Raw genomic sequence first — 12,138 nt, 5'->3', positions numbered from 1 at the left:
ACCTTAGTGCGCGCTACTGCTACCTAAATTAATCTACGACTGATGCGTATGCCGTATCTCTTCCGATTAGATTTTTTGTTACTTCGCGTGATATACGATGTAATACCCTCACATGTTAGGAGGTTCACTGCAGAGGTGTGTCGTATGCTGCTGTATACCGTGGCTGCTTATCGATGTTGCGAAACATAGCAGTGAGTAGAGCTCCGTAAACTATTCGCTTACGCACAAGTACGTCCACGCTACTCGATCTAAGTAGAGATGAGAAGAAATAAATGGCAAAATGAGCCTTCATGTCACCTCATCGCACGCTCAGGACGCAGTACAGGCAATGTGTAGTCGTTATTGTTCACATAACTGATTGTTATGACGCTCAAAGCCCTAAACAGATGTACCAGAGCGAAGAAAGTGTCTTATTTCCACTTAGAAGATCGGCCTGACGCTAGAAACGTTGGCAAAGCATTGGTGTTGGGAATTGCTCTAAAGGTAAATTTTCACGTGTCTCAATCAGTGAATGTTTTACCACTGACCTGTCGAACGGCAAGGAACTGCATCTGCATAATGTCTGTTCGCATCGTGATACCCACTTCAATATCAAGCAAAGCTAAATATCTGTATGGAAAACTCCAGCTCCGGAACATCATTGGGGGACTGTGCGTAGTGGAGCGTTTGTACGCTGCATATGACCGCCGTGGTTGTATCCGATGAAGCACCAACCCACGTAGATCAATGCAAATTGTGCCGTAATCGAAGAAGTGTTTGAAAGAATTCCACGGATAAAAGTGAAAAGCAGCGAAAGTTGAGTGTGACTGACATGAAACCACTTTGGAACTGAAAGTAGATAATTTGCAGCGTAGGAATACATCAATTTCCTAACGGTGGCCATACAGTCACCGTGGTTTGTTTGTATTTCTACGGACATGTATTCACTGATTAGCTTTAGCGAAGCTAGAAACGAGGGTGTCACAATTCTCACAGCAGGCTTTCCAGAAGTGACCGTATTGGCAGGCACTCCTGCACCAAATGACACGCATGCGAAATACCACGTCCGAGTACCAGACGCTTAGTACGCAAGAGAGCAAGAACGCAGTTTCACACGCGCTCGCATACCAGGCGATATTTTGTCGCCACCTTTGCCTGAGATTTGGTGCACAGAATGTATATACATGCTGTTTACAGAAAAATAGTGTGAGGCATATTTGCACTGTTTTCATTTCGGTTGCACTTTACTACGAATCGATTTCAATTGTCTAATGAAAGCATCAAGCCTTTAAGCGCGAAGGCTGTCTTCCAAATACCGTTCACTTTGTAGTCACGCGCCTCTAGGCAATCTTTCCGCTGACTGCTGCAATAATCCCTTTTGTTAGCATACGCCTCACGGCCATACGTACATAAAACATGTACAAAACACGTACATAAAACCATGTACATAAACACGTACATAAAACGATAAATCCCTTTATGAGCGTGAATCTAGCGGCTGCACACAAAAGTGCGGCTCCTGCTCGTGACCACTTGCATGTGTTCCCTACACTTCCTGTCCAGGTGCTTCGGCTAGTGCTGCATTCGCCGGGCGTGGTGATATTGGCCATCTTCACCTTTGTGATGGCCGGCACTGTTCCACTCATCGGACTGGACGTACTGCGGAAGCGGTGCACGGTGAGTCCAGTTGAGGAAAAGCCCCGCTGCACGAGCCCGGCAAATAACGTGGGCAAGACCGCGTGTAGCCCGCGGATACTCGTCGCCTGCGTTGCGGAAGCGTGGCGCGGCCGCATGCGTATTACACAAAGAAATATTTCCGGCTAGATTTCTTAACCAATAGGAATGTTGGGAAAACATTTTCTTGGAATATCAAATCAAGTTGCGAAGTTATTCGTTAAACAGAAATATACGTTAACATTTACCACACATGCGGGTACTTAAGGCAAGTATTAACATTAACACCTTCCGTGCGTTGCTATTATCCGGAATTTTCACAAAATGTAGGAACATTTTTATTGCTGTAATTAGATGAAAATTAGTGCAGACAGTGTTATTCAAAAATTTAAGCGGTCAGTAAAATTTTATTCAGTGTTTACATTTTTGAATAATTACAGCTTAACGACACTGTATCTACAATGCGATAGGTATGATTAGAGAACGTGAAACTCTGTGTTCGCCTGCAGAACATGTTTTCAAATACCCCTAGTTGTCCCTTGTGTCCATCTAAAGACACCCATCGACATACGTCACTACTCTTGAAGTCTGATAAGCGAGATGCCACGATAATTACCTATTGCCTAGGCTCACTCAATGACAGTGGTTTGTGTGTTCAGCACCAAAACTGCATGCTGCCACAGTGGCGTGAATTCAAACTCTCGTGGCCATTTTTGGGAAAGCTTCGTGATTCTTTGATCTGTGGAAAGAACGCGAATGACTAAAGGGAAGTGTACCGAAGACGACGACTGCTGTCATCGTAGGACTCGATGAAAAACCCTAACAAATTCCAACCGTACAGCTGGATTTAAAACCAAACTTCTTGCTGGTAACTGCGGCCGCAATAATATAAAATCTCCACAAGCATTTCGAAAGAGAACAAGGACGTTTAGGAATGCATCCACACGTTTCCGGATGAAATTGGCCGCTTTTTCAATAGAGAGAGAGAGAGAGAGAAATGGCGTTAAATGGTCGTGAAGGTACTAAGGGCCTGGTCCGGGTGTTCATAGTCAATAGATGGCAATAGGACGGCACGTGACTATTTCGCAATTTGTTACAGGCTGCCGGAAGTAAATATTTCCCTCAACGATTAAGTCAAAAGTGGGTGGGGGGCACTAGCTGTGGCACTGGGCAAATGAGACGCTGGATAAATGCTTAACATAAATGTTTGGATTTCTCAACGCCTGCTTTGATCAAAAATCTTACTGCGTCTGTAAGTACGGATAAATTTTATGCATTCCAATTTCTCCTTTTTTTTCATTTTTTGTTCCTTAGACTCACGAACAGGGCGCGCTTCTCGCGATGCATCCTGCGTGGCTGACATTGGGGCCGCGAAAAGAATCAAGTGCAGCACATAGCCGAGACATTCCCTTGCGTCTTCAGCAAGCCTGTAACAGTAATTGTGCTCTAATAGGTGGCGATACAAATGTGTGGCCTTTGCGTACCTTTTATATAAAGCAGCGCAATAGTCTTAAATATCGACTTCCCTTGCAGTGACATAATACTGAACAACGGTTTATAATTCAGAGATGAACGATTGCCACATCGACATTGTGAAAACTCTGAAATCGGTTCTGGCCCAAATCGTGCAAATTGCCGTTGTATCTGCCGTTGTATTAACAAACAGAAGCTTATAGAACATGATGAGCTGCCAGATTCATTATGTACTGGTTAGCGAATAGAAGCCAAATTGTGTAATTCTTGCGGCACATTAACCTTCAAACAATCCATTCTCACAATTTTACGGCGAGAAAAGGTGGCGCTATTGTTCACATGCGCCTTCTACGACTTTAAAGTTTCGTTTGTTCCAAATATTGCAATCGCTATTTTAACTTCGCAGTATTTTACGCCCGCTGTCTCTAGAGGACCTTGTAAACAGGGACAAGTCTTGCCAAGTTTTCAAAGGCACAGGGTTGGGCAATCAACAGCAGGCATGCTTTAGAGCGTGTATTTCTTGCTGTACGTGCAAGCTATTGTTCTATTAGTTAGCTATTGTACCCCTTAGTTCGTTCAGTCATCGTACCAATCCTCGCACCATTATATGTACCAAGCGCTAAGGCTCGCGTAATAACGTTGTGCTTTGCGCCTTCCACTCTATAACTGCACGCTGCCGCCGTGGGGCGACTTAGAGCTCCGTTGGCAATAGTTGGTAAAGTAGGCGACAGTAAGACTGAACGTGGGGAGGTATGCTGAAGACTTCGAATGCTGCCGCTAAGAGCCCAGATGAAAACGGCGAATAAAAGCGAATACAAAACCTACAGCTACACTTAATATCAGGTTACTCAAAGAAGCAAAAAATCGAAGCCCCACCGCAATTGCGGAAAAAGCAATAACGTTAAGGAATGTATCCCGATGCTTCTTCACGAACTGGGCCGCTTTTTGTGCCCAGTGGGGTGGGAAAAGGCCGGCATGTTAATATTGCTACAGGCCCGTGGTATTCGATTGTTTGAACGAGGCGCGTGGGCGCCATCTCTCGAGGAATGAGGAGGAAGAACGCTATCTGGCTCTCGAGCTGTCGGGTGAACTGGCCAGCGCTGCATTATCCCTTGTGAATGTATTTTGTAAATAGTCTCCACTTTTTATTCTTCGTGCGCTTAACAATATTTCGAAATTTGTGAAAACCTACAGGAAGTCCCTATTTGCGTGCCCGTTACGTCCAAACAGTGTGCACGGATCGACTGTGAAACTACGTAAATACGACGTTGGGTGACTGTTTAAAAGAAACGTTTAGCTTCATCAAGTGTTACGGTCTTTACATTCAGATACCTTTGAGACGTGCCAAATTGTGCTTTCTTTTTAATTTTTCGTTCCTCAGGCTCATGACAGCACGCATTTCTAACGATGCATCCTGCGCGCGTTACATGCGGGCGACACCAACAAGCACTCACGGTACCTAGCAGAGAGCACGACTGGTGTCTTTAGCAAACCTATAAAGGTGAGTGTGATCTGTGAGCTATGAAAAGAAGAATGATGGGTGTAACGTTAAGGAATAAGAAAAGAGCAGATTGGGGGAGGCAACAAACGCGGGTAAACGATATCTTAGTTGAAATCAAGAAAAAGAAATGGGCATGGGCCGGACATGTAATGAGGAGGGAAGATAACCGATGGTCACTAAGGGTTACGGACTGGATTCCAAGGGAAGGGAAGCGTAGCAGGGGGCGGCAGAAAGTTAGGTGGGCGGATGACATTAAGACGTTTGCAGGGACAACATGGCCACAATTAGTACATGACCGGGGTAGTTGGAGAAGTATGGGAGATGCCTTTGGCCTGTAGTGGGCGTAACTAGGCTGATGATGATGATGCTGATGATGATATAAGCGGTGACTAGGCAATCGTGTGATTTTTGTAAGCATTCAATCTCAAATAGCGTCGAGATTCTTGAATGTCGACTTTCTCTACACTCACTCAATAGTACTGACCACTGGTAAATATTCCAGTGACTACGGTTTACGACGATTTCCGGCGCGTGAACTCCTTAGGCCGTATGAGCACGCGCGCCTTCATAACAAATCGGGGCGCCTATCCGCTAAGAAGGCTCTGAAAGTTTGAAACCTACTGCAGGACATATTATTTGTGAAGCGCTGCATGGAGCGTCCGGAAGAGACAAAAGATGTCGCCACAAACCCGGAAGAGAGAATCAGGAAGACGATGTTTGCCCGCTGGATACTCGTCGTTCGCCTAACGTAAGCGGGCCGCGGAAACGTGCGTGCTAGGCAAAAAAATATTGCTTGCTAGATTTCTAAATAAAATGTGAAGGTGGGGAAAACGTATGCTTCGAATGTCAAATTAAGTTGCCAAACAATAGGAATATACGTAAACATTTCCGCACTTACACGTAGTTAAGACAAGGATTAGGATTAGCACCCTCCGTGCCTTGCTATTACCCCAAATTTCACAAAAAGTACGAAACTTTTTATTGCTCTGTATTGGAATGAAAGCCTTTGCAGGCAATGTTTTAAGTAATCTTGTTCTAATTGTCAGCGGATCATTCACAGTGTGAGTGGTATGATCAGGGAACATGAAACTGAACACGAAACTGAATATACTGATTTGTCTGCTGTGTCTATCGAAAGACGTCCATCGACAAACGTCACCTCTGTTAAAGTCAAGATGCAAAAAGGGCTTACGGAATAACAGAGTGATTTGTGTGTTCAGCACCAAAACCACACGCAGCTGCCGTGTGGTGATTTCAAACTCTCGTGGCCATTGTTGGGAAAGCTTGGTTTTTAAATGCTCTGTGGCAAGAATGAGAATGAATAAACGAAGGTGTCCAGAAGGCGACTATTCTTGTCGTCATAGGCCTGTCAGAAGAGTCCTCAAAAATACAAAACATAAAGCTGGATTTAAATTCAAGTTTCTTGCTGGTAACTTCTGCAGCAATAAGATCACAACCTGACCGCCATTTCGGGAAAAGCAAGAACGTTTAGGAATGTATCCCTACGTTCCCGGCGAACTCAAGCGCTTTTTCAAGAAAAAGAGAGAAATAACGGTATTTAGTTTCAAAGGAACTAAGGCCGTAGCCCGGGCGCCCAGAGCCAATGGGAGGAGGAGGGGGGGGAGGGCCATTGGTCGGCATGTGCCTATTTTGCAATTTGTTAAAGGCTATAGGAAGTCAATATTTTGGTGATGGTTACTTCAAAAGGGGTGCGTGGCACTAGCTGCGACAGTGGGTAAATTTGACGTTGGATGACTGCTTGAAAGAAATGTTTGGGTTTCTGAACGCCCACTTTAATGAAACATCTTACCATGTCTCTAAGTAAGGATACATTTTGTACGTTCCAAATTCGCATCTTTTTCATTTTTCCTTCCTTAGATTCATGGCTGTGCGCAATTCTGACAATGCATCCTGCATGCGTGACATTGCGGCGGCGCCAAGTGCCAAGGGCAAGTGACTAGCCGAGACACACGACCTGGTGTCTTTCGCAAGCCTCTAACAGTAAGTGTGCTCTGATCGGCGGTTATACAAACCTGTGGTCTTTGCGTACATCTTATGTAAAAGTAGCACCAAGATTCGTGAATGTCGACTTCGTTCGCAGGGAGGTAATAATACTGATCAGTGGCTGATTACACAGGGATGATAGATTGCCCAGGAGACAGTGTGAGATCTCTGAAATAAAGCATTTCGGGTCGTCTGTTGTAATAACAAACACAAGCGTATAGTAGATGATGAGCTGCCAGAGTAATTATGTATGGGTTAGTGAATCGAAGCAGCCATTCATGTGGTACAATAACCTTCAAATGATCCATTTTCAACATTTCACGGCGAGAATAGGCGCGTTATTGTTGACATCTTCTTTTAGGCCCTTGAAGCTTTCGTTTGTTCCAACTACCGCGATCGCTATTTTAACATCACAGTACATCACGGTCGCAGGGACAAACATTTCCTTGTTTTCAAAGGCACAGGGTAGGTAGTATCGGCAGCAAGGATGCTTTATAGCTGCTGAGTACCCCGACTGTTTAACCATGTTGGCAAACATGGCAGCTGCTAACTTGTCTAGACCACCCGCTTACGCACGAATTGGCCAATACTACTTGATCGCTACGTCTCATCGCACGCTCAGGACAGAGTACAGGCAATGTCTAGTCATTATTGACATCGACTCGTTATGATGCTGCAAGCCCTAAAGAGACGCACCCGAGCGAAGAAAAGAAACTCTTTATTTCCACAGTGACTATAGCGCCAATATTCTTGAATGTCGCCTTCGTTTGCAGTTACATCATAATACTGATAACGGTTTATAATTCAGAGATGAACGATTGCCACGGAGACGTTGTGAAAACTCTGAAGAAGTTTAGTTGTGGCCCAGATTGTGGCAAAAGAGGTGGTTTGAGATCTGCCATTATATTAACAAACAGAAGCTTATAGAACGTGATGAGCAGGTAGATTCAATATGTGCCAGTTAGCGAATAGAAGCCAAATTGTGCCATTCGTGCGGCACAATAACCTTCAAACAATCCATTCTCACCGTTTTGCCGCGCGAAAAGGTGACGCTACTTCGACATGCAACTTTTACGCACTTAACGCTTTTTTTTGGTTCCAGATATTGCGATCGCTATTTTAACTTCGCAGTACTTTGCGGCCGCTGTCGATAGAGGATCTCATAGGAGGGAGAAGCGTTGCCAAATTTCAAAGGCACAGGGTTGGTGAATCAACAGCACACACGCTTTATAGCGCGTATATGCTGTTGGACGCTTAAGCTATTGTTCCCTTATTTAGCTATTGAACCTCATAGTTTGTTCAATCCTCGTACCAATCCTGGTACCAATTCTCGTGCCATTATAATTACCAAGCGCCAAGGCTTGCGTAATTACGCGGCGCTTAGAGTGTTCCACTAACTGCACGCTGCCTCCGTAGGGCGACTTTGAGCTCCCGTGCCGATAGTTGGCAAAGTTGGCGAGAGTGACGCTGATCACGGGGAACTAGGCTGAGGACTACGAATGTTGTCGGTACAAGCACATATGGAAACGGCGAACGAAAGCGAATTTCAAAGCTAAAGCTAGACTTAACATCAGGTTACTGAAAAAAGCAAAAATCAAAGCCCCACCGCAATTTCAGAAAAAAAGGGACTACGTGTAAGAATGTATGCCGATGCTTCTTGACGAACCCAGCCGCTCTTTATTTGTCCAATGGGGTGGAAATAGGTCGGTACATTATTATTTGGCAATGTGTGAAAGCCTACAGGAAGTCCCTATTTGCGTGCCCGTTAGGTCCAAAGGGTGTGCATGGACCGGCTGCGACACTGGGTCAATACGACGTTGGGTGACTGTTTAAAGGAAACGTTTAGCTTTGTCAAGTGCTACGTCTTTACATACAGATACCTTTGAGACGCGCCTAATCGTACTTTTTCTTTTCATTTTTCTTTCCTTAGGCTCGTGACAGCGCGCATTTCTAACGATGCATCCTGCGTGCGTGACATTTGGGGTGGTGCAGAGAGCACACACAGCACCTAGCAGAGAGCACGACTGGTGTCATTAGCAAACCTATAAATGTAAGTGTGATATAAGCGGTGATGAGGCAATCATGTGATTTTTGTAAACATTCAATCTCAAATAGCGTCGAGATTCTGGAACGTCGAATTTCTCTGCACTCGCGTAATAGTACTGACCACTGGTAAATATTCCAGTGACTAGGGTTTGCGACGATTTCCGGCGCGTGAACTCCTTAGGCCGTATGAGCACCCACGCCTGCATAACAAATAGGGGCGCGTATACACTAAGCAGGCTCTGAAAGTTTGAAACCTATTGCAGGACGTATTGTTTTTGAAGCGCTGCATGGAGCGTCCCGAAGAGAGAATCAGGAAGACGATGTTTGCCCTCTGCATACTCGTCGTTCGCCTGACGTAAGCGGGGCGCTGCAACGTGCGTGCTAGGCAAAAAAATATTGCTTGCTAGATTTCTAAATAAAATTTGAAGGTTGGGAAAACGTATGCTTTGCATGTCAAACTAAGTTGCCAAACAATAGGAATATACGTAAACAATTTCTACACTTAAACGTAGTTAAGGCAAGGATTAGGATTAGCATCCTCCGTGCCTTGCTATTGCCACAAATTTCGACAAAAAGTACGAACCTATTTTTTGCTCTGTATTCGAATGAAAGCCTTTGCAGGCAATGTTTAAAGTAATTTTGCTCTAATTGTCAGCAATTCTTGGACAACTACAGCTTAACGAAACTGGATCATTCACAGTGTGAGTGGTATGATCAGGGAACATGAAACTAAACACGAAACTGAATATTCTGATTTGTGTGCTGTGCCTATCGAAAGACGTCCATCGACAAACGTCACCTATGTTGAAGTTCAAAATGCGAAAAGGGCTTACGGAATAACAGAGTGATTTGTGTGTTCAGCACCAAAACCACACACAGCTGCCGTGTGGTGACTTCAAACGCTCGTGGCCATTGTTGGGAAAGTTTCGTTTTTCAAAGTTCTCTGGCAAGAATGAGAATGACTAAAGGGAGCTGTCCAGAAGGCGACGACTCGTGTCGTCATAGGACTATAAGAAGAATCACAAGAAATACAAAACGTAAAGCTGGATTTAAATTCAAGTTTCTTGCTGGTAACTGCCTCAGCAATAAGATAACAACCTAACCGCCATCGCAGAAGGAGCAAGAACGTTTAGGAATGTATCCCTACGTTCCCGGACGAACTCAACCGCTTTTTCAACAGAGAGAGGAATAACGTTTATTACACCCAAAGGAACTATGGCCGTAGCCCAGGCGCCCAGAGCCAATGGGAGAAGGAGGAGGGGGGGGGGGGAGGGCATTGGTCGGCATGTGCCTATTTCGCAATTTGTTAAAAGCTACAGGAAGCCACATTCGGGAGACCGTTACTTCTAAAGGGGTGCGTGGCACTAGCTGTGACAGTGGGTAAATTTAACGTTGGATGACTGCTTGAACTATATGTTTGGGTTTCTGAACGCCTGCTTTAATGAAACTTCTTACTGTGTCTCTAAGTAAGGATACATTTTGTATGTCCCAAATTCGCATCTTTTTCATTTTTCCTTCCTTAGATTCATGGCTGTGCGCAATTCTGACAATGCATCCTGCATGCGTGACATTGCGGCGGCGCCAAGTGCCAAGGGCAAGTGACTAGCCGAGACACACGACCTGGTGTCTTTTGCAAGCCTCTAACAGTAAGTGTGCTCTGATCGGCGGTGATAAAAACGTGTGGTCTTTGCTTACACCTTATGTAAAAGCAGCATCAAATTTCGTGAATGTCGACTTCGTTTGCAGGGACTTAATATTACTGATCGATGGCTAATTACACAGGGGTGATAGATTGCTCAGGATACACTGTGAAATTTCTGTATTAAAGAATTTCGGGTCGCCCGTTGTAATAACAAACGGAAGCGTATAGTACATGGTGAGCTGCTAGAGTCATTATGTATAAGTTCACGGCAATAAAGGTGGCGTTATTGTTGAGATGTTCTTAAAGGCGCTTGAAGCTTTCGTTTGTTCCAGCTACCGCGATCGCTATCTTAACTTGGCAGTATATTACGGTCGCAGGGACAACCATTGCTATGTTTTCAAAGGCACAGGGCCGGTCAATAAATTGCAAGCATGCTTTATAGCGTTTATTTGTTGTTGCTCGTGTAAGGTATTGCAGTAGTATGTCGTCATGCTATAGGTTATTGTACTCATCACAGTGGCCTTTATGAAGGACTTTCTGGAGCCAGGCAAACAATAGAAAAAATCCAAGGAAATCAATGCCTTGTTTTTTTTTTGCTCTGATTTTTCGATTGTACGATTTGCAACAACATTCTTCCTATTGAATACAAATGAAAAAGCGCCCTCCCAATACGGTCCCAAACTACGGACTTCCCCCTATGGAACCACGGCTACATCTGCCAGCCTGTGCACTTAGTCCTTGTAGTGTTCCACCATGTTGACAGCTGTAGCTCAATTGCTGAAGCACAGAACTTCTTGCGGGGAGGTTGTTGGTTTGATAATTCACTTGCACGTCTTCACTGCGGCATCTGCCACAGTGTAAGCTGCTTTGGTCCGTCGAACTAAATAAATCAATCAATGATCCTGAAGCGGCATTGTGAATCGCGCGCTGACAGTTGTGTGGATGCCTCAGTGTGCAAAGGAGCGAAACGTGAACCGTAGTAAAGCAGCACTTGTATCGACATGTGTTGTCGCCACGGTTATGCGGTGAACCAGCATTCCACAAGCGTAAAAAAGAATAGCCCCACCGTTCCTGATCTGCGAAAGCTCCTCTCGCAGGCTCCTGATTGACGTGACTTGACAAGTTTGTTGTTGTAAATATGACTTGCTTCATGAAAAGGCAAGAGCTTGCATTTGGACTCTTCCTGGTGCAGTGCTTCGACACCCTTTTCAACGCTCACTCTGTAAAGTAGGGACGTTCTGAGTAAGCTGTAGTGTCGCACCAAGTTTTTTATTTAAGATTTATAAATACAAAACTGGGGGAACGTACGCTACTGGGGCGAATCTCTACGCTCACTCAAGCAATGGGCTAAGAAGCCAAAAGAATAGGAATGACAGTCCTGTTAAGAAAATGGCGGGTGGGATAACAAGTACAAAGCAAGGAGCGTCCCAGTTAAACTGAGGTAGTAGGGACAACTAGATTGATGAGTAGAGAAAGTCAGGTAAGTTGGAATCAATTCAGGATATCTGAGCGCCACAACTGGACAAAGACAAAAAATAGAGGTGGTCAGAAGCGCTGTCTATAAGTTGAATTTTTTAATGCAAACTCAAGGACATATATATAACGAGGATTGGGCGTTATAAAAACAGCACCAAATGCACCACGCAATTCTAAGAAAGAAAAATTTCTGCAAATATTGTGGCTTCTTTTCCTCAAATACCGTGCTTATATTCATGCTGCCATTCCTGCCCTAAGAAAAATCTTAGTTTGTTGAATCATCATACACCTCATTGCTCCCAGATTTATACGCGTAGCAATTGACATGAAATATCCGAATTTA

General features: G+C 44.5%; 1 long non-coding RNA gene across 13 annotated transcripts in view; it reads left to right on the top strand.

Moving 5' to 3' along the window:
• The window catches only part of LOC135912888 (uncharacterized), a 34,588-nt gene that overhangs the window by 7,237 nt on the left and 15,213 nt on the right, over positions 1–12,138 (top strand). For 11 of the 13 annotated variants that reach the window (XR_011508014.1, XR_011508013.1, XR_011508015.1 and 8 more), the window contains 6 exons: positions 1,543–1,656; positions 4,508–4,627; positions 5,254–5,375; positions 6,506–6,628; positions 8,562–8,681; positions 10,201–10,323. This is a non-coding gene — a long non-coding RNA (uncharacterized lncRNA). The remainder of the gene's footprint in view (positions 1–1,542; positions 1,657–4,507; positions 4,628–5,253; positions 5,376–6,505; positions 6,629–8,561; positions 8,682–10,200; positions 10,324–12,138) is intronic. The other 2 variants (XR_011508012.1, XR_011508018.1) reach the window with 2 other exon arrangements.

This window comes from Dermacentor albipictus, chromosome 8, assembly GCF_038994185.2.
Source record: "Dermacentor albipictus isolate Rhodes 1998 colony chromosome 8, USDA_Dalb.pri_finalv2, whole genome shotgun sequence".
NCBI lineage: Eukaryota > Metazoa > Arthropoda > Arachnida > Ixodida > Ixodidae > Dermacentor > Dermacentor albipictus.
Note: the sequence above shows the minus strand (reverse complement) of the source record. Positions and strands in the feature narration are given on the sequence as shown.